General features: G+C 43.6%; 1 long non-coding RNA gene across 1 annotated transcript in view; it reads right to left on the reverse strand.

Moving 5' to 3' along the window:
* The window catches only part of LOC117089484, a 216,061-nt gene extending 194,236 nt beyond the window's left edge, over positions 1-21,825 (reverse strand). Inside the window, exon 1 of the long non-coding RNA XR_004439630.1 lies at positions 21,346-21,825. This is a non-coding gene — a long non-coding RNA (uncharacterized LOC117089484). The remainder of the gene's footprint in view (positions 1-21,345) is intronic.
* Positions 21,826-25,225: the final 3,400 nt, after the last annotated feature.

A 25,225-nucleotide genomic window follows, 5' to 3' on the forward strand; every position in this document is an offset into this window, starting at 1 on the left:
GGGCACATATGTGCCAGTGAGCGAGAGGAATGACCCATACAGGGAACATGGCTGGAATGTCATTCTCAGCAAGAAAAGCCCTTTCAATTAATGGTGCATGGACCTTGCCATGCAGGCTAATGGGAAATTGGCCAGATCCTGAACCTGCCTCCTCTCCAGCTCTATTCATCTCTGCCCTGTTGAGTCTGAGTCTGAGACTCATCATTTTGTGAAACAGGATTTTAGCAACTTGCTTCAAATCATGGAATTAAAAGGTGAAGAACACCTGAATTTGAATGCAGGTGGCTGAGTCCAGAGGCTCTGCATAACTGCTCCTCTAGATAACATTGATTTTGTCCAGGAAAGCTGAGCAGCAAGCCTTGGTTTTCTCCCTCAACCTCTTATTACAAATTTCTATCGCAGCTCCTGAAGACTTTGCTGCAGTCCTTCCTTTATCACCAGACATTTGCTTTAGATTGGTGCTGTCCAATACAGTAGCCACTAACCCCATGTGGCTATTTAAATTGAAATTCACCAAAATTAAAATTTAAAACTCAATGTTTCAGCTGCACTAGCCACTTTTCAAATACTCAGTTCCACACATAGCTAGTGTCTTCTATGAGAGGCAACACAAACATAAAATATTTCCATCATCACAGAAAGTTCTGAGCTCTGGGAGGCCAGGAATGGTGTCTAGTTCACCACTCTGTTCTCAGCAGCTGGCTGAGTGTCTGATACCCAACAGACCCTCACTGAAAGAGTAAGAAATTAATGATTCCCTCCATTAACTCCAAGCACATTGATGCTAGGTGGGAAAGGCATTTAGCAGGAGCTAACTTTTAAGCCAAGTCCCAAAGGTAATTATATAAATGGGTGGGTCAGGAGAAGGGTAGAGCATTCCGGATGGGGAAAAGACATTGATTTAGTGAGAAATGTGAAGGGACTTGGCACTGCTGAGCTATTGTTCTCAAACTCTTTTCTCGCTGCCAATTAGAAATCATCCTAGGCGGTGTTTTCTTATCAGGCTTCCTCCAGTGTACACACAACCTGATTTGGTATTGCAAGGTCTGTTCTGACTAATTGGGCTCTTGGCAGTTCAACAGTCAGGCAGTTTTCAATTTTTTTAAATTTTGTTTTGTTTCATTATTAAGTTTTGATTGGAGGTGAAAGTATATACCCCAAAGAACTACAAGTAGTTTTCCAAGAGACTGTTAATCCAAATGCCCATTAGTTCAAATGTTCATATAATCATTATCAAAATGGGTATCCCTTAAATGGCCCTGGGGTACAAAGGAGGCAGCTGAATTCTGTACGGAGCTTCATTCTATCCCCTGGCACGAGATTCCAAGCCAGTTACTGCAGGAGGCATAAAAACAGAGTTGGTCACAAACTAGTTCTAAGAATCATCCTTTCCCCTCCCCCCACAAGTTTAATATTGACCTAGACTACCTGGGGTTGAAACCCAGCTTCGCCACCTACTAGCTGTGTGACATCTCTGAGCCTTTTTTCCTTTTCTGTAAAATGAAGACAATAGACATGTTAGGAGTATTAAGTAAGCTAATGCGTATAAAGTGCTGTGATGGTTAATTTTATATGTCAACTTGACTGGGGACCAGGGTCCCCAGATACTTGGTTAGACACTGTTCTGGGTGTATCTGTGAGGGGCTTCTGGATGAGATGAACATTTGAATTGGCAGACTGAGTAAAGCAGACTGTCCCCTACAATGTGGGTGGGTCTCATCCAAACCACTGAAGGCCTGAATAGAGCAAAAAGGTGAAAAAGGGAGAATTCTCTCTCTCTGCCTGTCTTCAAGCTGGGACATCAGCCTTTTCCTGCCTTCAGATTCAGACTCAGCCTAACACTTAGACCATTAGCTCTTTGGATGCTTGGACTTAAGCTCAGACTGGAACTCACACCATCAATAGAACCTAGTTCTCAGGCATTTGGCCTCATACTGGAACTATACCATCGGCTCTCCTGGGTCTCCAGCTTGCTGACTGCTGATCTTTGGACTTAGTCTTTATAATCACATGTGCCAATTCATCTATCTATCTATCTATCTATCTATCTATCTATCTATGAAATCCCTATCTATCTCCTATTGGGTCTGTTTCCCTGGGAAACTCTGACTGATAAAAAGTTCTCAGTACAATGCCAAGTACATAGTAAGCACTATATAGGAATTTACTGAATGCATAATAAATAACAAAAATGTATGTTTTTACCATATTTCCAAATACATTCCTGCAATTGACAAGTGTTATTAAGGATGAAAGTCATAATTATAATGATAATTATTACATTAACTATTGTTTATTAAGCTCCTAATAAATGCTAATCTTTACAACAACCCAGAAATGCCTCTCTATTACTCCATCCTCTACCTCACTTCTATCTTGATCCAAACCACCATCACTCCATGTCTATACTAATTCAGTAGCCACTTATCTGATCTGCTGGTGTCCACTCTAACCTCCCATAGGGAATCAGGGGTGTCTTTTTAAATAGTAAATCAGAGCTCATCGTCTCCATATCCAAAACCTGCCAGTGACTACCCATCTAACAGAGTGGCAGAGCTGGATTCAACTTTGTCATAAGTAAGAATTTAAGATGATCACTATATCCAAAACACTATGTGTCTTATGCTATTATTTTCCCTTTATCAGAGTGGGTAAATTGAGGTTCAGGGAGAATACATTGCTTATCAAAGGCTGCTCAGTAAGTTAGTGACAGGGCAAGGGTTTGAGCTCTGTCTGTCTAAATCCACAATTGTTGTTCTCAATCACAGTGATGAATGGATGGTCTGTAATTAAAAAGTGCAAAGACCTCACACCACAGGTGTTCTCCACCCATTTCCAGGCTGGGAGGTTTGGGAAGGATCTGTGTTAACCTCTTGATCACCTTTCCCCTTTCACAGATAGGAGAAAGGATATGGGTTGTTCTTTCTGGTCACAGGCTCCAGTTCCTAGGATGGCAATGAGACTCAGTTCCCACAGAGCTTCTCTGCAGGCTTCCCTGTGCACCTCCCGCCTGCCTCCTTCCATGTCGCAGCTTAACATTCCCATTGTCCTGTCTTTGTACTCCTTCCCCAGCATGTTCCTAGCCTCGACACAAAAGAAATGCCTAAGCCACAGCGAACATCCATCTGAAATATCTAACATTCCCTGTCCAGTAACATAGCAGGAGGAACTCTGATACACAGACACACTACTGATTCTGTGTTTATGTCGTCCTTGAAGACAGACTAGCTGGGTAATTAAATGATCCCAACCTCCAGTGTATTATTTCTACCATTTGGATGCCCATTTGACATTAACCAGTAATCAACTTTTCAGCCTAATATTATGTATTCTTTGTTCCTGAATATTATGAATAACTTAATTCTACTATTTTCATGGTTCATGCACATACTTTATTTTATATTTAAATATTTTAGATTCATATGTAGTTTTATGTATTGTATATATCATATGTTTACATGTCTATGACTGCAACTTAGTTACTAGCTAAATGCTGACAACTCCCAAATTTATACCTCAATTCCAGACATTGCTCCTAAGTTCCAGACCCATATATCCAGCAAGCCACTCAATATTCCACTTTCATGTCTCCCAGACATAAAAGTTCAGCAAGTCCAAAACTAACTCATGATTTCCCTTCCAGAGCCTGTTTATCTTCCCATGCTCAGTAAATGTCAGCCACCCTCCCACCAGGTGTTCAAGCTAAAAACCAAGATGCCATCCTTGGCACCATCTTAGCATGCATTCCCAAATCCTGACTACCTTGCCTCTTAAACTCATTCATTTATCAGTCTACTAATTTATTTAACAATTACTTATTTTGCAGCATTGTATTTAAAATGAATGATATAATGGTAAACAAGATAAATATGTCCTTGTCTCTCAGAGCTCATAGTCATAAATCACAACAGCATGTTTTGATGAATGAATGAAGGTGGTTTCATACAAGATAGAGATTTCATATAATTTCATTAATGTGCAATCACATATTCTGCATTAAATCTCATCATGGACCATCTATAAAGAGGTAAAGTACAGTGCCTAAGGGCATGAACTTTAAAATCAGATAGAATTGTTTGATCAATAAGTTGATATGCTCTTATTACACACCTATTACATGCTAAGTACTTCGTAGGCATTAGGAATTCAGCTAACAATAAGAAAGTCTTTACACCTCCATCATCTTGGAACATTTTCCTGTGTTTGGGAAGCTCCCCATCCTGATGGACTAACAGATTTATTCCCTCTAAGGAAGCCATATGCTCACTTCCTTGAAGTCCCTTGTAGCTAAGTTGCAGGCATGTAACCTGGGCTCAGTCTATCAGAAATCTCCATCAACTATTTGATGCACGGAAAGTGGTCCTAGGAACTATTTGTTTAAACAAGAGTGGTAACAGCTACATCTATCTCTCAGAGGCAGTAGTAGGAGATGTTTTAGCATGAGTGACCTAGTGGTTACATTAGGAGCACAAGGTGCTGAACTAATTCAGTGATTCAGCCTGTGACTTGGTGAGCATTTCATATTTGGTTCACCAGGGTCACTCAATATCTTTTATAAAATTACTTATTTGTTTCCACTAACCAATATCAGGTTCTGTTGTTTGTAACTAAGAATCCAAGGTGATATGCCTAGGTTGAATCTCAGGCCTTCAATATATTAGCTGGATGTTTCTGGGTAAATTATTTAACTTCTTTCACCCTCATTTTCCTCATCTGCAAAATGAAAAATATTCATAAGTAATGGGCTTGTTGAGAAGACTGGTTGGTTGGGGTTTTCACTAGAGTTTTCCAGCCTTGATGTCTCCATGTGCTCTTCTGAAATAACTATCATTTTAAGAATTCAAGGAATGGATTTTTGTTTCTCTCCCTTCTTTGGTTCTTTCCACCTATTTCCTAGGCTCTTCCAGAGCTTCCAATCAATTCATGCAACTTTGAGAATTAGACCCAAGCCTCCTGTAAAGAAGATAGAATTCAGAGTCAGGCAGACCTGGGTGTAAATCCTTGCTCTGCCATCTCCCAGCTGTATAACCTCAGGTGAATCGCTCAGCATCGCACTGCACATTTTAATTGCAGAATGCGATTTTCCATGCCCCTGCACACATCACCAAATTCCAGAAAATGAACCGCTTGTAATGTAAGTGCTATTGTTTACCAGTGGTTTATCAGATGGCAAGGGAAAATAGCCATGCTGTCATACCATCAGCTCTTTGACACAGCATTTAACAGTTGGCCATGTTTCTTTATCATTTGATATTCACAACAACCTGGAGTAAGCTGTGCAGAATCGCTGTCCTAATTCCCACTTCACAGAAGAAATTGACAGTCAGAGAAGATGAGTCCAAGTCAGTACTTTTTCTGCTATACCCAAGTTATAGGGGTGAACAGGACATTTCAATTATATCTTTTGTCTTCTAGACTGTAAGTGATATTTAAAAGACAATCAATTGGCCAAGTCTGGTGTCTCATCCCTATAATCCTACCACTTTGGGAGGCCAAGGCGAGGATTGTTAGAGCCCAGGAGTTTGAGACAAGCCTAGGCAACATGGGAAACCCCCCTCTCTAACAAAAAAGATACAAAAACTAGTCAGATGTGGTGATGCACACCTGTAGTCCCAGCTACTGGGAAGCTGAGGTGGGAAGATCACTTCAAAAGGCAGAAGTTGGGGTGAGCTGAGATTGTGCCACTGCACTCCAGCCTGGGCAACAAAGCAAGACCTCATCTCAAAAATAAATGGGTAAAATTTAAAAATGTTAAAATAAACAAAGGAATAAAATACAATATACCAAACCTGCTAGTTTTCTAGTATATTTGACATTAATCTTTTGAACACCTTCCTGTTTTTGGAGGAACTCCCTATTAGGTGATCTGGCTATGAAAACCAAAGAGGACTCTCCCTGCTCCCTGGTTCCTGAAAGCGGGCACACAATCTAAGAACAGTCAACAGGGTATTCCAACTCAAGTCTGTGACTATTAAGCAAGCAATCCAATGACACAGAGGAAATTAGGACTTTAACTCAAATGACAGCAAGTTCACTGCCAGAAGCCTGAGGGTCCAGTGGTGGCAGCAGTGATGACGTAGTGGCAGCGTGCTAACAAGCACCTTCTGCTGGGAGTCTTCAGCTATGGCCTAACTCCCTGGGATACATACATTTCCTGAGCTGGTTCTCTGGTCTTCCATCAATTTTGGAAGCTACTCATTATATTTTCAATACATGCATTTTCTTTTTAAAGTATGTTCCTTGCACGCAATAACCCTAAGTGGTACCCCCAGGGAAACATCCACATGACCTACTGAGATGTTCTCTCTAACGCATCTGGCCTCAAAACATGATTTATGGGTAGACTGGTCTGACTTGAACTCCCTCCAGTCTCCAAAGTCTGGAAGATGTTTTTTGTTTTGCTTTGATTTTTGAGACGGAGTCTTACCCTGTCATCTAGGCTGGAGTGCAGTGGCACAATCTCGGCTCACTGCAACCCCTGCCTACCAGGCTCAAGTGATTCTTCTGCTCAGCCTCTCAAGTAGCTGGGAATACAGGTGCCCGTTACCACACCCAGTTAATTTTTGTATTTTTAGTAGAGATGGGGTTTTGCCATGTTGGCCAGGCTGTTCTCAAACTCCCGACCTCAAGTGATCCCCCCGCCTTGGTCTCCCAAAGTGCTGGGATTACAGGTGTGAGTCACCATGCCCGGCCTGTAAGACTTTGAGTCGCAAAGGTGCTTTGAGTCACCTACAGGGTAGACCCACATACCAAGGATCACAAGGACAATGGGCCAGCCAGCCTCCTGTGTCCCGCGGACCTATGTCCTGTGTTTCCACTGTTCATTCTACCACTACATACAGACAACTCAATACACATACAATTCATGACAAACCACAGCCAGTCTGGTAAAAGAATGCCTGAAACAGCACTGTGAGAGGGCATTTTCAAAATGTTTGTAATGAATAGCTACCACTAAGAAGGAAGTGGGCATGGGCTCAGAGCAAAAGAAAGACAAATTCATTAGAAAGCCCAATGAAGACTGTTTAAGAGCTTCCTTGTGCAGAGCAGACACTTTGTGATGTCTGTAATTTCAGAGTCTTCAGATAAGTCCTGTTATTTATCAAAAGGAAGAGGCCCATAAAACTGCAATTAGGCTATGATGGAATCCTCCCAAACTATTAAAGCCTACCTCCTGTGGGTCTCGCAAGCACACTTCACACATTAAATGGCTTTCAAAGCAGTTTCATAAGCTCACTATTATCATCTTTGTGTTTATTTTACAGATGAGGAAACTGAAACTCAAAGAGGTTAAGTGACTTGCCCAGGGTCACACAGGTATTAAGTGGCAGAACTGGGAATTGAGCCCAGGTCTGCCTGGCTCCAAAAGCCACATTCTTTCCACTAACCCACGGTGCTGTTTGCCTTCCCAAGGCCATTGTCAACATCCTTTGCCAAGAAGTGCTAACAACTCATGTCTGACAGTGGGTGAACAGGAAGTCTCTCAGTGGCCCAGTGACATGTGGGAGTGGCTGCCCATGAGATATGAGTGTGTAGGGATGGGCCAGACTGTCAGAGAGGCCGGATGATTTCTGGCTTGGTTGTTTTTCTCTGGATAAAGTCTTGGTGGGGTCATTAATTCAGGAAGGGTGAGGAAGAGAGAGAGGAGTATGGGGTAAGGCTAGGAAGAAGGCACGAGAAGAGAGAGAGGTTTTGCCCTCATTCATAACCTCCTTCCTCTCCTGAATGGAGTTTGCAGGCCCCAAATATGAAAGAGCAGCTCCCCTCTGGAAGGCCCCTTCAAAAGCGTCCCAGGCCCAGCTTTTCCCGACCTCTGAGGTTCTCCTGCAGTGCCTGTCCTGGCAGACACCCTTCCTCATGCCTGTTCCTTGGCTGGACCAGAACCTCTCTGGGGTTGTATTAGGCAACATAGCTAGACATCATTTGGGCTAGGAGGTAGGAAATGGAATAACTTTAAGCCTTGAACAGGGTGTCCTTGGAGATGATTTTATTAACATGTGACTTGCTTCAGTTCAGAGCCCTCTGAGGGCACAGTCTACCCTGCCTGCCAGCAGCCCAGACAGAACGCCTGAGGGAACAGAGGTTTCAATGAAAAGTGCAGCCTCCTGAAGCAAGGACAGAGCTGTCCTTACAAAGGACTGATCTCCCCTGAAGGGACAGCCACATCCCACACTGATGATGGGTTGGCTATGATGAAAACACGGGGAACATTTGAGGACAAGTTTTCCCCACTTTAAATAGTCATCGCAATGAGGGAGCAATAAACACACCGGGCCTCTTGTCCGACCTCTTAGTACTCCTTGGGGAGACAGAGTGAGCCACCTGGCTGGTAAACAAGAGCCAGTTGTCTATGTTTCTTTAAGGGGTGGTGCTGACCCATCAAAGATCTCGAGGAGGGAGACTTGGCCTCTCTTCCTCCATCCTTCCCGACCTGGAGAAGCGTGTGGCTTTGCAGATTCCAACTTGCCCTCAGGTTTGTTGCCCCAAGGTCCAGTCTCGGTGCTGGAAGTTAATAAGCCCCTGTGGGTTCTCACTCCAAGTCCTTGCTCCAGTCATGCAGATGAGGATTGGGCCCCACTTTCCTCACTCCTTTGTCTTGGTTCAGAATCAGAAGGGAAAGAGGCAATATTGATTCGTGTCTCCTCAAAATCCCAGTTATAAAAAGTAGTAGCTATTATTGTTAGTATCATCATCGTCATGCTTCTGAGGCAAATCTATGAACAATGAAAACTCAGGATTTTCATCTCCGTTGGTTTAGTCAGAGATTTTCCAATGGGTTTGGGCCATAATCCTGAAAGAATCTCTAATATCATGATCCCAAATGTTGAAATGCCAAAAGACCAAAATCCCTAAAGTCTAAAATCTTGAAAATTATAATACTGAAAGATCAAAATCTTGAAAATATAATTCTGGAAAAAATAATTTTAAAAAAACTCTTTAGAATACATCTATTTACATTTTTAAAAGAGAATTTATTTGAGAAACATAAGAGAACATGACAGAATACTTTATAAGCTACTTCACGCCATAAAAGAACCAATAATAAAATACATATTTTTGGAGCATAAACACTCAAGGGTGCTTAGGACAGTCACATGGGTATAACAGTTACAAGCAGACAAACCAGATTTATAGGGAAACATGTCAAGAAGTGAATTGTATAAACACATATCACTATGGTTGGTAATTGTGTGCATCTGGCTTTATAATTGCAGTCACTGAAATATCATGATGGACAACCTAAGTCATTTGACAAGGTAGATAAAAAGCCTCAGTGGGGTCACCACCACAGCATGTGCAAGTGACCCAAAGAGCTGAGTTCTAGAATTTTACCTTTCACAAGTGCAAATGTACAAAAAGGACATCTCTTCATTTATTTGAGGAAGTTCCCACATTTTTACATACACATGCAATGCTTACACACAAAGCCAACGTTGTGATAATGCACTTTCATGGAGTCAAATAAGCAAAAAAAAAAAATACATAAAATGAATTAGAACTCTTTAAAAAGGCTTTACATAAGGCTTTTATTGAAAAGTATTGAAATGATGCAAAGATGAAATACATAACATAGCAAATTGTAAAAGATAACACTGATAATTTTAAGTAGTGGAGAAAAAAACTTTAAAAAAGAAAGAAAAGAAAAAAACTAAAACAGAACAAAAAAGAAGCTTTGACATGAAAAAGTGTATTACAAGGATAGATTATGGGTAATTGCAGGGAGACAGTCCATAAGAGCTGCCCAACTTTTACAATCATTAACTATGTTTTGAAGTCTTGCACTGAGATGAATAGCTACTTTTTTTTTCTTTTAAGGTATGTCTCCCCATGGAGAATATGTTCACTTTCATTTTCTACATGGCACTGCTGGTTTTGAAATTCTTCTGTGATTCAATGTACCCCAACACAATAAGCATTCCCTATTAGATTTTTCCATCTTCTGTTCCGTAGTTCTCTGTCATTTTGGGCACCCAGGTACCCATTTGGAATGCACTCATCTACAGGTCACAAATTTGGCAGAAACAATACTAGTGATCAAACAGCACCATTGTTGCATAGGTGTCTTCTTATCCTACCATACACACAATTATTTTTGAGCCAGTCAGTAACTGCTGGCTTCTTCAGGTAAATGTAGCATTCATTCATTCAAAGCTCCTGGAATTTCATTAGCTGGAAGGGATGCCAATGCAGACAAATGACACATCTTTAAACCGAAGATTTTATCACTGCCATACTTCATGGCCAATCCACTATCAAGGTACAACAACCATGGTAAATGTGTCAAGACAATAATAAGGTAATAGTTCCAGCTAACCTGATGCAACTAACATGATACAACTATCCTGTGTACAACCAAAAATACACTAATCCCTCCTCCAGAATTTGGCTTTCAAAATTTCAGCATTAGGGATTTTAGTCTTTTGGGATTGTGATTTTCTGGATTTTAGATGTTAGGGTATTTAGACTCTAGAAATTGTGATCTTTAGCAATTATGCTTTGGAGATTATAACTGGCACAAGTCCCAACACCATTGCAAATGGCCTCAAGATGAGCACATGCTCCCCCTCCCCAACCCCTCACCATCCCTCACCCCTAAACACTCCATTCATCACTCCACACCACATATCTTCCTGGCTTCTTAGCATATAAACTCTTCCTTCAGAAGCAGGGTACTGAGGTCACTTACAATACACCGACAGGCTGTTATAAATAATGTTGAAATCCTCATTGTCCCATTGTCTCAGGCCAGGGCCTTGTTAGTTCGGTTTTGCAAAAGTCTGCCAAGTATCTAAGTGTCTAGCAGGAGGAAGGGGCTTACTCACTCCCTTGTAGACACTTCTACCTGTCAAAGCCAGAGAACAATATAGCTATAGAGTTGTCACAAGGTATATGGGACTGTGTGTCTGTGTGAATATAGAAAAGTGAATGTGTGTCTGCACAAGCCCAAATGTCTGTATCTGTCATGCCCATCTCTTTGACAACCCCTGTGTGTCTCGGGTTCCAGCTAAGGATCAACTGCTGGGTTTTTGTGAATTAGCAAGGAGCCAGAGGGAAGAAATGATTGATACAGAATGCCTATTAGCAAGGGGCTTGGAGGGATAATCTGGTGAAGGGGGTTAGAGGACTTGAGAATGTGTTTGCCCAATACCTCAGAAATCATTAAGGAAGAGGGCCAGGCACAGCGGCTCATGCCTGTAATCCCAGCATTTTGGTAGGCTGAGGCAGGCAGATCACTTGAGGCCAGGAGTTCGAGACCAGCCTGGCCAATATGGGGAAACCTTGTGTCTAGGAAAAATACAAAAGTTAGTTGGGCATGGTGATGCAGACGCCTATACTCCCAGTTACACAGAAGGCGGAGGCACGAGAATTGCTTGAACCCGGGAGGCAGAGGTTGCAGTGAGCTGAGATCATGCCACTGCATTCCAGCCTGGGAGACAGAGTGAAAATTTGGGATTCTAGAGATTTGGGGGCAACCTAAAGCTTCTTAATGCCATATTGGCCCTTGGCAGTGCCATGGCCTGTGAGACACTTTCTAGGGTCATTGCACACTCTCACTCCTAAGGTTTCCCTGTGCAAATGTGATGCACCATCCTCACTTGCTCCTTGTAATTGGGTGCGTCTGTGTGCTTGTTACCGTCTCTCAACTCCTAACACTTTCTTCATGCCATTCCTATAGATCTTAGGTATGGGTGAGACTTTCAGAGTGGGAATGGGTCTTGAGTCACCTCTGTAACCCAGCACCCAACAGAGCCTGGCACAGGGTAGAAGCTCAGGAAATGCTGGGTATGGAAGAGATACATTTGGCTGTCTAGAGTGTACAGATTCTCTCCTAATTAACAACACACCATTTTAGACCCTCCCCAGAGGCTCTACAGTGAATCATCTGATAGTTCCTGTTGAAAGCTTTGGCTGAACTATTAACACTCCATAGAGGGGAGAAAAACAAACAAACATCTTATCAGGGTTTCTCAAGCATTTCCACCCTAAGAGGAGAGGAGGTGAAATCATGTTCCATACAGGAGTTTCCAGACAGAGCCTAAAGCATTCCCTAACCCACTACCCCACAGAATCACCACTTAAAGAGCTGACATCTCATTTCACCCTTGACTTTGTTGAGAGACAATAAAACAACCAGTAATACATGGAATGTCTGCATATTAAAAGAAATCACTGGTATTGTGGACATCATCCATTATGAAGTCCAGTGCTCCCTTTTCTTTTGCTATAGGCAAACTCATAAAGAGATGAAGTGAATCCACATGGTCTGGAATGGAAGGAAAACCCTACATGCTTAGCCTAGCAGAAGTCAAGGAGGCCCCTGCTGTTCTCAAAGCCAGGGAGCATGGCCAGAAAATAGACAAGGGCAATACATGATCTGTGCAGCTGCAGAAACAGGTAAGAATACCACCAACCCAGAGAAAGGAAAGAGGGCTTCCTGGAGAAAGTGACAACTAAGCTGACAACATGAAGATTGTATAGGAGTTCACTAAAGCAGGAAGGGGGAGTATTAAAAGTCTCACACAAAGGAAATAGCATGGGAAAAAGCGAGAATGAGCATTACCCATTTGGAAAAAAGGAAAGTAGTTCATTACGTCTGAAACACAGAATATGAGGGGGGAGGGATGAAAGATGAGGAACACTGAAAAAGTTTTTAGCGAAGAGCAACAAGATGACATTGAAGGGCTTCAACAGGGGAAGTACTTAGCCAGATAGACATTTTCAAGATACTTCTCTGGCAACAATGTGGATAACAGATGGTGGGTGGGTGGGGCAGAGGGCATTTGGAGAGACCTAGGAAGATGCAGTTGCTGTACTGGAGATGAGGTTGTAGTGGCTATGATGGTAGAGAGGGGATAAAGAGACTCAGGTGGATCTGAAAGATATTTTAGAGGTAGAATGTGTGGGACTTCGTGAATGGTTGGGTGTGGGATTGAGAGGAAGGAGTCAAGGCCAGCTCTCAGCTTGTAATACTGGCAACAATACATTCGCTGGGCCATGATTTACTGTGGGCTGGGTCCCCATGCACTCACAAGGACAGGGCTTACACAGGGGCTCTTCCTACATAGTGGGCCAAGCCTAATCTATCTCATCAGCTCTGTTTCAGCTGTCACATATCTGCCACTGGATGGATAAACTAATGGACTTCTTTTGCAGATCTCTCTTGGCTTGTGGGAGGAGGTGATAGAAACCTGCTTAGGCTTCCAGGTCTGTCTTGTACCCCAGCACAGCTAGCCAGAAAATCCTGCAAATGGTGGCAGAAATGGGGGCCAGTGTGGAGAGGAAGGAGATGTGAGGTGCTTGTCCAACTATCAGTAGAGTAGCATTTTGTTTCCATTCAGTGCTTAACTCGGGGGAATCAGGATCTCTCCATGGGGAAACCAAGAGGCACGAAGGAGTGAATGATGAAGACCAGGTTCCTAAGCCTTATTCTAAGCTCTTGTCTTTGTAACTCTAACATTGGCACATGGTAAACTCTAACATTAGCACATTGCTGGAATAAGCAGTGAAGAAGGAAAGGTAAATACCCTTAAGCCATAGCAGAAAGATCTTCCCCAGTTTTCTACTCAATCCTAAGAAGGGTTCCTACGCAGGGCCATTTTGAGCAGAGTCCCTCTTGCAGCCTGCCAGAGGAAGTTCTAATTACATGGCTCCGTGGCATCTATCTCTACAGCAGAATTCCTGATGAAGCCCCCAGGACTACATTCCTTGGATCCAATCCAAGCTCTTAGGAAAACTGGCACTTGGGGCAACCACTTAAAACTAGGAAGGCTGAGGGAGAAGCAGGTGGAAAGAAGAAGCACTGATTTGAAAGTCGACCACTGTGCCGCACAACCCCAGAGGGCACTGTCTACACTGTATCTGTGTGAGAAGAGCCCTTGGGTGTTGTGCGGTACTGCCAGCCTAGGTGGAGAGTCAAGCAACCTGGTCCCACCCCTAAATGTTGGACCTGACTGCATCATTCCCCACACATACCACAAAACCTCAAGCCTTGCATTTATGAGTCCAGCATATTTGATTCCTTTCACAAGTTCCATATACCATCAATGTCCCATGCCTAAGACAATACACTGTTTCCCAGGCTTGAATTCACAACACTTATGTGATGTGTAATGAGAGGAAAAGTCCACAAGGAAAAAACAAATGTCAAAACTAAAGAGCCCAGGTAGCTTAATACCTAGGTGATGCATTGATAGGGGCAGCAAACCACCACGGCACACATTTACCTATATAACAAACTTGCACATCCTGCACATGTGCCCCAGAACTTTAAAACATAGAATAAAATAAAATAAAAAGTAAAGAGCCCAGGCTTGACAAAGAAGCCAGAGAAAACCAGTCCAATGGCTGAGGAGATTTCCTGAAATACAAATGCACTCTGCTCCCCACCACATAGTCATAAACTCTGCCAGACCCAGGGCTTGGATGGCTCATCCCATCCCTCCCATAGTTAATGACTGTGTCCTCTGCTGAGTCTGCCAGGCCCCTGCATGGCTCCTCCACTCCCCACCCAGTGCTCCTTAATGAGAAGCCCAGGAATCCTGGGCCCCTTTCCAGCCAGAGGGCCACATTGTTGACATTTATCTCTGGACCACTCAATGACACGATTATAGCAGAAACAAAGAAAGCACACTTGTAGTAAACTTTGAACCAAAAAGGAGAAATTATTAAAAAGTTGGGTTTCTCTCCAGTGGCCTTGGCAGAAAGAAGCAAAAAGGAGATATTTATGCATGGACTTCAGCATCTTTAATTCCCTCCCTGCCCTCTCGCTGCTACGGACTGAATGGTGTCTCCCACAAAATTCATACATTGAATCCCTAACCTCCAATGTGTTGGTATTTGAAGATGGGGCCTTTGGGAGGTGATTAGGTCATGATGGTGGAGCCTAAGAGACATGAGAGAGATTATTTCTCTCTCAACACTGCATGAGGACGTAAAAATAAGGCAGCATCTTTAAACCAGCAAGCGAGCCCTCAACAGACACCGAATTTACCAGCACCTTGATCTTGGACTTCCCAGCCTCCAGACTGTGGGAAATAAATGTTTGGTTTTTCTTCTTTTAAGCCATGCAGTCTATGGTATTTTGTTAAAGCAGCTCAAACTAACTATGACTCCCAACTCAGCCTGCTGGCCCATGGACCTGATGACTGTCCCCATCCCCCAGATTCCCAGGAGTTCCTTCATGCAGCCCCTATCTGAAGGACTCTAAGGCAAGAGAATTTTGAGACAAGCTGTAGGGGAATTGAATAAAAAACACAGTCCAAGAAGAAAGGCTGGAGTGAAGCTGTTGCATAGCTTGTAGGTGCTGGTTAACAAGATTGGGCACCAATAGGTGTTATCTCTCCAGCAGAATGTTCACTCTGAGAAAAAAAGAACCATTCACTGTCTCATTCTCTGCAAAAACCCCAGTGGCCTGGTCAGTGTCTGGCACTATTTGTCAAATGAATGAGTAAATGAGTGAATGAATCTCTTTTGGTCTCTATTGCAACCTTATAGAGGGTTGTTATACAGACTTGACAGATGAGAACACTGAGATTCTAGAGGTCAAGTAAATCCCAGGCAGAAAGTTGCAGACTTTGGACACAGATCTGACTCTGTAGACACATAGGGAAGATGCAGATCATTGTCAACATAATTCCACGAACTAGATCAATCAAGAAGAAAGCTCTTTTTCTTCAAAATGCTCAGGACACTTTGAGCTTGCCTTTTTTAGATTATACTTCAAATATCTACTCTATTATATTTGTAGCAATGTGAATCTCTTACTCTCTTCTTTGTCCCATCATTTTACATGAGATGTAGCACAGTGATAGTATTTATTACACTTTACTGCAATTATTTTCTAATGCCTCATTAGGCCATGAATTCCTTGAAGGCATTTTGTTTATCTCAACATCTCCAGCACCTAGTAAAGTCTTCACAAATGTCCACTGCATGGATGGATGGATGGATGGATGGAAGGATGGATGGATAAATATGTAAAACACCTTGCATTTTAAAATACTTTCATTTTCATTATCTCATGTAATCTTCATGTTATTTGATGAATTATTATTATTATTAACATTAAGTACAAAAAATCCACTTAGAGGGAGAACAGTCTTTTGCAAGAAAATGCCTTGAGGTACTTGAGATAGTTGAGAATCATGAGAGCAGGAATGTTGACACAGACAGCTTTAGGAAGGGGAATCTTTGTTACCTTGGGCAAGACGCAAGGGGATGAATTTTCTGAGACCAGTGAAGAGTAGAGAAGATAGAGGATAAAGTAAGAGGATGCACAGATAGACAAGGACTTAGACTTGGTAAGGTGAGGAGCCAGGGAGACTTTTCATGGTGGAGTGGAAAAAGGATATTTTATAGATGGTCTAATACCTTCTATCCTTCTGAAGCTGATCAAATGTCTGCCTTGTAAACCTCTCATCTCTCTCCTGTCAAAACTAAAACCACATTTATATCAAAAACAATAATCAAAGGCACTGTGGTCAATTCTACTAACCTTACCCTTGCTTCTTTACAAGTAGAATTCTCAAAAGGAACTGGGCTTCATGTGGGTTGACATGGTACAGAGCAGAGACTGCACTTGGAAACTGGAGAAGATTCAGACATTTGGAGTATGTTTATGAGCTTTGGAAGGAGAGGGGATAGGTCTGAACTTCTTTTCCCACTATCTCACTGAAATGGGGCCCTATTATCCATCTATTGTATACTCTGTGAAGAAACTGAGGCCTGGAGAGATTAAGTGCCTCGCCCAAGGTCACACAATTAGCAGTTGACAGAAATAGAACATAATTAAATTCAGGATACTTGACTTTAAATCCCTTGCTTCGCTTGCATCTTGATGCAATTTCACAAAGATTACTATCACCATCAAAGGGGTGGGACATGAAGCTGGAATTATATTCAGGGATCTTGTGTTTTAGACAACATGAGCCAAGATTCAGCTCCCTGTTCTCCCTCATCACAGCAGACCTAGTTGCAGCTTTCCTGACTATTATCTATAGACTCTGGAGAAAAGCAGTAAAATTCCAAACCCACAGTCCCCTTGGTACAAGGGGTATGTGTCCCCAGAGCCCTCTAATGCTAGCTCTAACCTCAAAGAAATGGGAAGAAGGGGATGCCAGAAGGCTTGTTTGTGGCTTTGCAGACTACTCCCCAAGCGGGCCCAGAGTATGGCCAGTTGACCAAACCTGGCAAACAGAGGCCTTCATTACATGTGTCAGAGGCACTCACACACATAGACTTTATTAGGGACAGGCCCTGGGTGAGAGCAGGCCAGGATAGCATAGGAGAATGTTTACCCACCTGTCTACCCATCCTCTCAACACCTGGGACTCACACTAGACAGGGCACAGGCCATGCTCAAGGAAGTGGCCAAGGAACTGCAGACATCCAGTCTGCCTTCTGCCTGGCCCAGTCGTTACCATGTAATAACTGGCTGGCTAGGCCTCAGGAGATGAGCTGCTAAAATTCTGCCCACACTCCACCAGTGCCTTCCCGATGATCTTCTAGCTCCAACAGGACACACAGTAGGTGCAGTGTTCAGCAAGTTCTCTGAAAGACTGACGAATGAATGAATCCATTCAGCTCCAACATGGAGTGATTTAGGAATTCTCATTCCTCCCATCCAATCCTCTTTCTCCAGCAGGTGTCTGAAATGAGGTGACTCCTCGTTAAGATTTAAATATCTCTTAACTGGAGAAACACTAAAAAAATTTTTTTAAAGAAGTACCTTACAATCGGAATGTCATTCAATCTTTATTAAGGACCTACTGTATGCCAAGTTATATATACCATCTATAATTCTCACTGTAGCCCTACAAAGTGGGTTTCATAAATGTAGTCAAAAAGAATCAGATTGAAGTTGAGGGGAAGGTATTTAAACCCATGGACCTTCTGGCTCAAAACCCTTCCTTGGTCCACCATATCATGTAGTATTTAAGAGAAGATTTGATGTGGACCAAGAAAAGGAGAATCTTTGTTTGCTATAGGCTTGCAAGGTGACAGGGACACCATCTAGAAGGGAAAAAGATGAAAAGCTAGACTCCAAGGCACTGTTCACTTTCAACTCCTGTTGAGAGTTCAGGGGGCCCTTGAACTTGAGGAAAATTGCATCTCTATTTCTACTACTTCTAACTAAAGAGTATTCAATTATGATGTGGACCACAAACCACAATAGTATGAGCAGTTCCTGTGATGTTGCATGATAGAAATCATAGCTTTTTTTTTTTTTTTTATCACTTTAGAGTTGGCAGAGCATCTCAACTGTCTTTGCTCCTCAATCCCCAATCCCTTCCCGCTTGCTCCCACCACTGTAGCCACATCGGCCACTGACTGTTCAAGCTTGTCTTGGGCTTTTGCAGGCCTGCATGGAATGCTCTTTTCCCTACTGTCCTCTGCCTCCCCAATTCAAGTCATTTGAGTCTTTGCTCAACTGCTGTTTCCTTAAACAGATCTTCTCTGACCTTCTCCCACCCATCCCCTCAACACACACAGGTCATTCTCTATATCCCCACCACCATCTCCTCCCATTTCACATACATGATGAAATAAGGGTATACTTGATGATGTGACTGCAAATCAAGTCAGAGTATCCTAAATATGAGCGTGCAGTGACTTCTCTGTCCATCATTCACCAGTACTCAATATGCATCATAAATACAGATCACTCTCTTTTAAGAGTGGGTCAGCTGAGTTCTTCTTGCAAATTATTTGGTCCTTTTCATAAAGTTCCAGGTGGAAGAATTCCTTCAGGAGTATATCCTTCAGGATATAGGCCTATACATACCACAAGGATATAGTGGGTGCTGTTCTTTTTCTCATTTTCACTTGCATATCCTTCCCCTGGTCAGTTTGAGCATCGCTAGCCTTGAGAAGAAATGGGACTGAGAAAACAAAAACCAGGTGATGTGTAACTTTAAATTTCCAAAATAGTGTCTTGAGATTCAAAAAGGAAGGTGTTAGGGCAGAAAAGTGCAGAGTGTAAGCTATAGCCATAAAACTGGAAAGAGCACGGGAGGAAAGACAAGCTCACTCCTGTGTCAGGGTCACCTGGCCTGGCAGGGGAACAACTAGACCAGAGGTATGGCATTATGGGAGATGGGAATTGGGCAGGGAGTACTGGAATGAAGAAGGCCAAAGCTGGCTTAAATAGGGAGAGTGGGGAAGCCATAGGAATCTGCTGGTCAGTGCCTGGGAGGCTTCCAACCAGTGCCTGCAGGTTATAGTCTACCTCACATAAATGACACTCCAAGTCAACTCGGTAAAGAAGCCAGCTTAGCTATACATATCTATATATCACCTGCGACTTGCCCATAGATCATACAGAAGAAAGTCATCTGCTGTGACTTGAGATTTATCTGAGCCCCATCAAACTCTCCTTGTAGCATACCCCTATTTTCTAAGTGACCTGAGACACTTATAAACCTCACAGGAACCAAAGGTAGGATGGGAGAGAAAGTCCCCGAAATGGGCCCTAATAAAGGCTGGGCAATGGGGAAATACACTCTTGTTAAAATGCAGAAAATGCTCAAGTCACCCTATCTATTATAGTCAAGATTTTGGTATCCAGAGTGAGCATTACCAAATCTGCAGTCCTCCTGGTTACATCTTGACACCACTGTGTCACATGCTGCGCATACCCAAGATGCATGCATGGGTCTACTATGAACATACAACGTGAAGGCCAGTTGGCCTGGGCTGGTAAAGGAACCTTGGTCTTTTCAGCTTCTCTGAAATCTCTGCCTTTTACAACTATCCAGTTAACCAAGTGTTCTTGGATGCCTACTAGGTGTCCAGTTGCTGAGGATACAGAGATAAGCAAACTACAGCCCCTGTCCTCAAGGATGGAGAAAGTATAGGCACCTTCACAGAGCTCACAGTCCTCCACCAATAGCCACGTTTTGAGAGCCAACTCCAGGTCAGGCTCCATGCTAAGAACCTGACATAGGACATGTCACTTAATCCTTAAAATATTCCAGTGAGAAACTGAGCTCAGAGAGTGTCAGTAATTTGCTCACGGTCACGTAGCTGGAGTGATAATAAACTCATGGAGAAGTGGTTCAACCTTGTTCTTGCCAGAGGAGACATAAAGAATTAAAAAGTCATTTTCTCCTTTTCGGAAACAATAGCCAAGGAAAAAAATTAACATAACTTCTGTTTTTGTATGATTGATTTGGTTTGGTTTTTCTTTCTTTTCTTGTCTTTGTTTATTTTTCTTTCCCTTAGGGGAGAGGAGGGGGCTTTCACTTGTAAGGTGAAGTGTGGTGAGGTGCAGTGTCTCACCTGTAATCCCAGCACTTTGGGAGGCTGAGGTGGGAGGACCACTGGAAGCCAGGAGTTTGAGACAAGCCCGGGCAACATAGTGAGACCCCATCTCTAAAACAAATAAATTAGCCAGGTGTGGTGGCACGTGCCTATAGACCCAGTTACCCAGGAGGCTGAGGTGGGAGGATTGCTTGAGCCCAGGAGGTTGAGGCTGCAGTGAACCAAGACTGCACCACTGCATTCCAGCATGGGCAACAGAGCAAGACCCTGTCCTCAAATAAAAAATAAATACGATGTAATTTTAAAAAAGAAAGACAGAGGAGAGGTGACCCAAACTGAGATGTTATGTGTTTTCTTTGAGATTGGGGAAGAAACCGTGGTTTAAAAGTCTCTGATGGTGGAGACCTAAGGCACCAGATAGTGGATAATGAGGCTTGGGCCTAAGGATAACACAAGGTCACAAGCTGTGGGAGCCTCTTCCCAGATGCCCCTGGCCCAGGGTTGGGATAGAGGAAGATGAGGAGCCCCCTTCAAAATGGTACTTTGCAGGCCATGAGCAATTATTTCTTCATAGTGGATACAAGGCCAGGAAGGTGCCTTTAGATCTTGCTGAATTACCTAATTCCCAGGGTGTCCTTATGTCCCCAAAAAAGAAAGAAAGAACCCCTCTCTCCCCCCACTGCCCCATCGAAAAAGACATAACTAAGAATGGGTTGCCTGCCAGCCCTGGCAGGTGGAGAACCAAGCCAGATTTATTTGCTTTAGAAAAATAAATAAAACGTGATGCTGCTCACACCCAAGTGTCTCAGAGCAAATCCGCACAGGTTCCAGCTGGTGCTGGGAATCATGCACCCAACCTCCCTCAAAAGAACACAGGGCTTTGCGGGCCTCTGCCCCATTAAAGAACGACTCTTTCCCCACTAAAACCATCACTTCTGGCTCGGCATTGATGAAGGCACAACGCAGCTGGCGAAAGTACAATAATTAACTCGAGCGCTTCTGAAAGACGATCACAATAATTTATATTTCTCCACCGCCCTCCATCCCCCCACGAGCTTTCCAGATTTTATGGCCATGACTCACCTCCGCTACTGCTGTGGGACAGCTCCAAGGGAGCGGGCTCACTCGTACCATGCCGCAGTTTAGGTAGAACGTTGAAAAAAAAAAAAAAACACCCAGCTAATTACAAGTGAAACGCTCCCTGTCACGAGCAGGCCAGCTGACTTCATGCCTGGGCGGCAGAATGCAGAACTGCGATAAAACTCCCAAGTTGGTCCTTATATTTTTTAAAAGTCAGATTGCTTAGCCATGATCTCACAGCCCTGCACCCCAGCCAGTGGCCCTGAGCCAGTCTTTGAAATATGACCTCAGACAGGGCTGGTGACGGAGTGGCCCTTTCTGGCAGGGTTCATCTTAAGTCAGTTTTCCTATAAGGCCTCGTCCTTCTCGGGCTGTCTGGGAAGGCCCATGTGCCCTCCCCATACTCCCCAGCACCAACTACTTGTTTGACCCAATGGCGAGGCCACCGACGGTCCCGTGGCAGCGCCACACTTTCTCCTGGCAATCCACCCTTCTCTCTACTCCTGCACATTTCTGTCTGTACTAGACACTTGGCTCTTAGCCACACTCGCTCCTGTAGTGTGATTCAACCCCTTTCAATCAGCAAATGTCTACTTGGAGGCATGATAGCATCGTGGCTGAGAACACAGCATTTGAATTAAGAAATAATATGGTTTTGTATTCCACATCTCTCCATTACTAGCTGCGTGAACGTGGGCAAGTAATTTAATCTGAGCCTCATTTTCTCATTTGTAAAGAGGAGGAAAATGACATGTACCCCACATGGCTCTTAATGTAGGAATCAATGCATGACATGATGGTGAAGGCAGCAAATTGTAGATTATACCCTACCAACAACAATGACGGTCTTCTGGGTGGGGTGGACATCCATATAAGAATCCTTCACATTTCAAAGGAGTGCTCTGGTTTAGTGATCCAGATGACTCATGTTTTCTGATGCTTCCAGGCTTTAGGGTCCTGAAATTCCTTTGGAAGACATTCTGGGGACTCTTTCTTATCTGTACATGATCAAAATGTTCCATGAAGATAATGTAAGAAAGAAGAGAGAGTCCTAGCATCAGCACATACTCTCAAACTATATCATTTTCCTCTGGGAGTTAATAGAGAGGGTGCTGCAATCTGGCTTCCCAGATTCTCCCAGCTCAGCCTGACTTGATTTATAAGAAGTCAGGGGTCTGCCTGGTATGGAAGACCAACCAAGCACTACATTTGCAGCCAGGAACTCTAGATTTAAGTCCCAGATCTGCCACTTTCTAACTGTGTGCTCTTCAGGAAGTCATTCACCCTCCGTGAGTCCCATCTTCTTTCTCTGTATGCAAAGTCTATCATCCATGCTCACTGTGAGGATCATATGTAAAAATGGAAGAAAGAGCACATTATGTAATACTAAGTAAGAGAAACAAACTGGTAGCACGTACTCCCCTGCAAAGAAATCACCACCTGCCTCAGTATCTCAATTTAAGTCAACAATTGTCACGCTAGGCATTGAGCCAGAGGAACTAAAAGCAAGGATTTTAGCACTCTTCCCCGAAGAATCTCTCAGACAGGATGAGAAATCTATCCCAGATGCCATCTGGGTTCCCCCAAGGCACCCTGCAAAAGAAATGGCATTGAACTCACCAGAAACTACACTCTTCACCTTTCATGAGAACCAAGCCTTCTCCACAGTCCCTGCAGGCAGCTGACAGGTGGGCTCTTCATGTTTCTTTGGCCCACCCACTCCTGGGTCACCTGGAATGCCACCAACCCATGAGTCAATGCCTTCTCTGGTTCTACAGAAACTCTTCTTGCTTCAAGAATTTTATCTTTACTGAAGAATCCCAGGAAGAAGGAACATTATGCGGGACACATCATATGTTGCCATCTTCCTGGTTGCTCCTCCATCCCCTGCCACTCAAGTGCAGACACAGATGCCCACTTGGGTTGTGTCAAGTGTCCTCATCTCAGCTCTCCTGAGCTCAGCATCTGCTGCTGGAGAGAACTCACGTTCTCGACAAACATGGGTGAAATTCTCATGTCAGGGTCTAAAAAAGTAAAGCTCCTTCAGAAATATCACAAAACAATCTAGAACTCCTAGAGTATCAATCCAGATGTAAGTATCACACAAAAGGTGTAAGATCAGGGCTACAAACGTGCAGAGGTGAGATCGAGTTCCCAGTTGATTGTGGCATCAGGGACTACCTCTTAACCGGGCCTTGAAGAGCAGGGCAAAGGCAGCATCCTCAACAGCAGGAACAGCATGAGCAAAGGCTCAGACAGGGAGACATCAGATCAGTTCAGGGAGCAGTGAGTGGACAAGCTGGCTGCTGTCTGGCAGATGGAAGCTACGAAGGTAGAGAGGGCCAGTAGCAGTGAGCTCAAAATGCCAGCAAGAGGGGCCCGCACTATTTTCTCCTAGATTTCTTCTATTTTTCAGCTGGATCTCTGAGTATGCCAGATGGAGTGTGAAGAGGAGAAGCAGGAGTCAGAGATACTGATGAGGAAGTTACACCAACCACCCGAAATGCAAAGTGAGGACCTAGAACTGCAAGCGGGGCAAGAGTAAAGGAAAGAAAATGATGGGAGTTGGAGAAAACAAAACACAGGACCTGGGAGACCTGACTTGTGAGCAGAGGAATAGGATAAGAAAAAGGAAAATCAAAGGCAAACCTGAGGTTTCAAGCCTAAGTAGGGAGCAAAATGTGGACATTGGGAAGGTATCAGTTTGGGGAGAGAAAAGATGAATCCTGATCTGTGGCAGTAGGAAGGCTGGAGAGAACCTTTCTCCCTCATCCTCCACTGATTCCTAAAGGCCTATGCTCAGGACCTCGATCAAGACCAAAATCAGTGGCCAAGACTCCCTTGAAGCTGACCAGGTGGCCAGGGCCACGGGTCCAATGCGTCTTGTGGATCCCCTGAGGCTGATCCTGGCTTTGGTGCTAATGAGTACTCGGTCCATCACCCTCTTGTCATAGAAGACGGATCATTCCATTCTGTCCTCCACAACCCTTTGGAGTGCCATTCTCACCTTCCTTGCCTTGCCCACAAGGGAAGTGAGACTATGAAAGTCAAGATATTGTAGGTCACACACCAGCAAGCAGCGCCCAGCTCAAACGCAGGCCCTGGGAGACCACATTCACATCACTGCACACAAAGCACACAATGGGTGAAGTCCAAGACCAAAAGGAGTGCAACCTGAGGCTGGTCCAGAATTGAAAAGCCTCAGTGTAATTGCTGCCCAAAAATCATTAAGTTTGTGTTGACATCTTATGATGCTTAGGTAAGGCTCTGGACCAGGTGAAGAAGTATTAGCAGAGATCTGTGTCCACAAAGCACTTGCAACTCACAGAAACAAACACTAGCATGATAAGTACATGATTCTCTTGTTTTATTTTTTTCATATCGTGTATCACTAACCTAATCTGTCCTGTTTAGCTGTTTGTATGTTTATTATGTCTTTCCCCATTAGGAACAAACAGCAGGTTGCTAATAAATCCCCAATGTCCGTAAAAGTGCCTGACTCCTAACAATCATGCACACCCAAATCCTTGTCTCAGGATCTGCATCCAGGGAACCAGATCTAAACCGGACTCCAATGCCAAGTCAGCCAAGGGATCTGCCACAGTCAATGTCCAGACCTCAGTCTCGGGTCTTGCCACTTCAGGGTGAGAAAAAAAAAAAAAAAATCCCATGTGCTGAGAGACACAGGAGAGACTAGTGGGCATTTAGTAAATATGTGCTGAATGAATGACAAGAAGTTGTGTCAGGCAGGAAAGTGGAAGAGAAGCTGAGAGAAGCAAGAGACAACTGCAGGCTAAGACTTCCCAGAGAGGAGGAGTAGGAAGCATTTGATAGCCAAGAAGTAAGAGGTAGAGTAAAGGTGGCCTCTGGGAGGAGAGCACCA

The sequence above is a fragment of the Trachypithecus francoisi genome, unplaced genomic scaffold (assembly GCF_009764315.1).
Source record: "Trachypithecus francoisi isolate TF-2019V2 unplaced genomic scaffold, Tfra_2.0 Lachesis_group11, whole genome shotgun sequence".
In the NCBI taxonomy this organism is placed as follows: Eukaryota; Metazoa; Chordata; class Mammalia; order Primates; family Cercopithecidae; genus Trachypithecus; species Trachypithecus francoisi.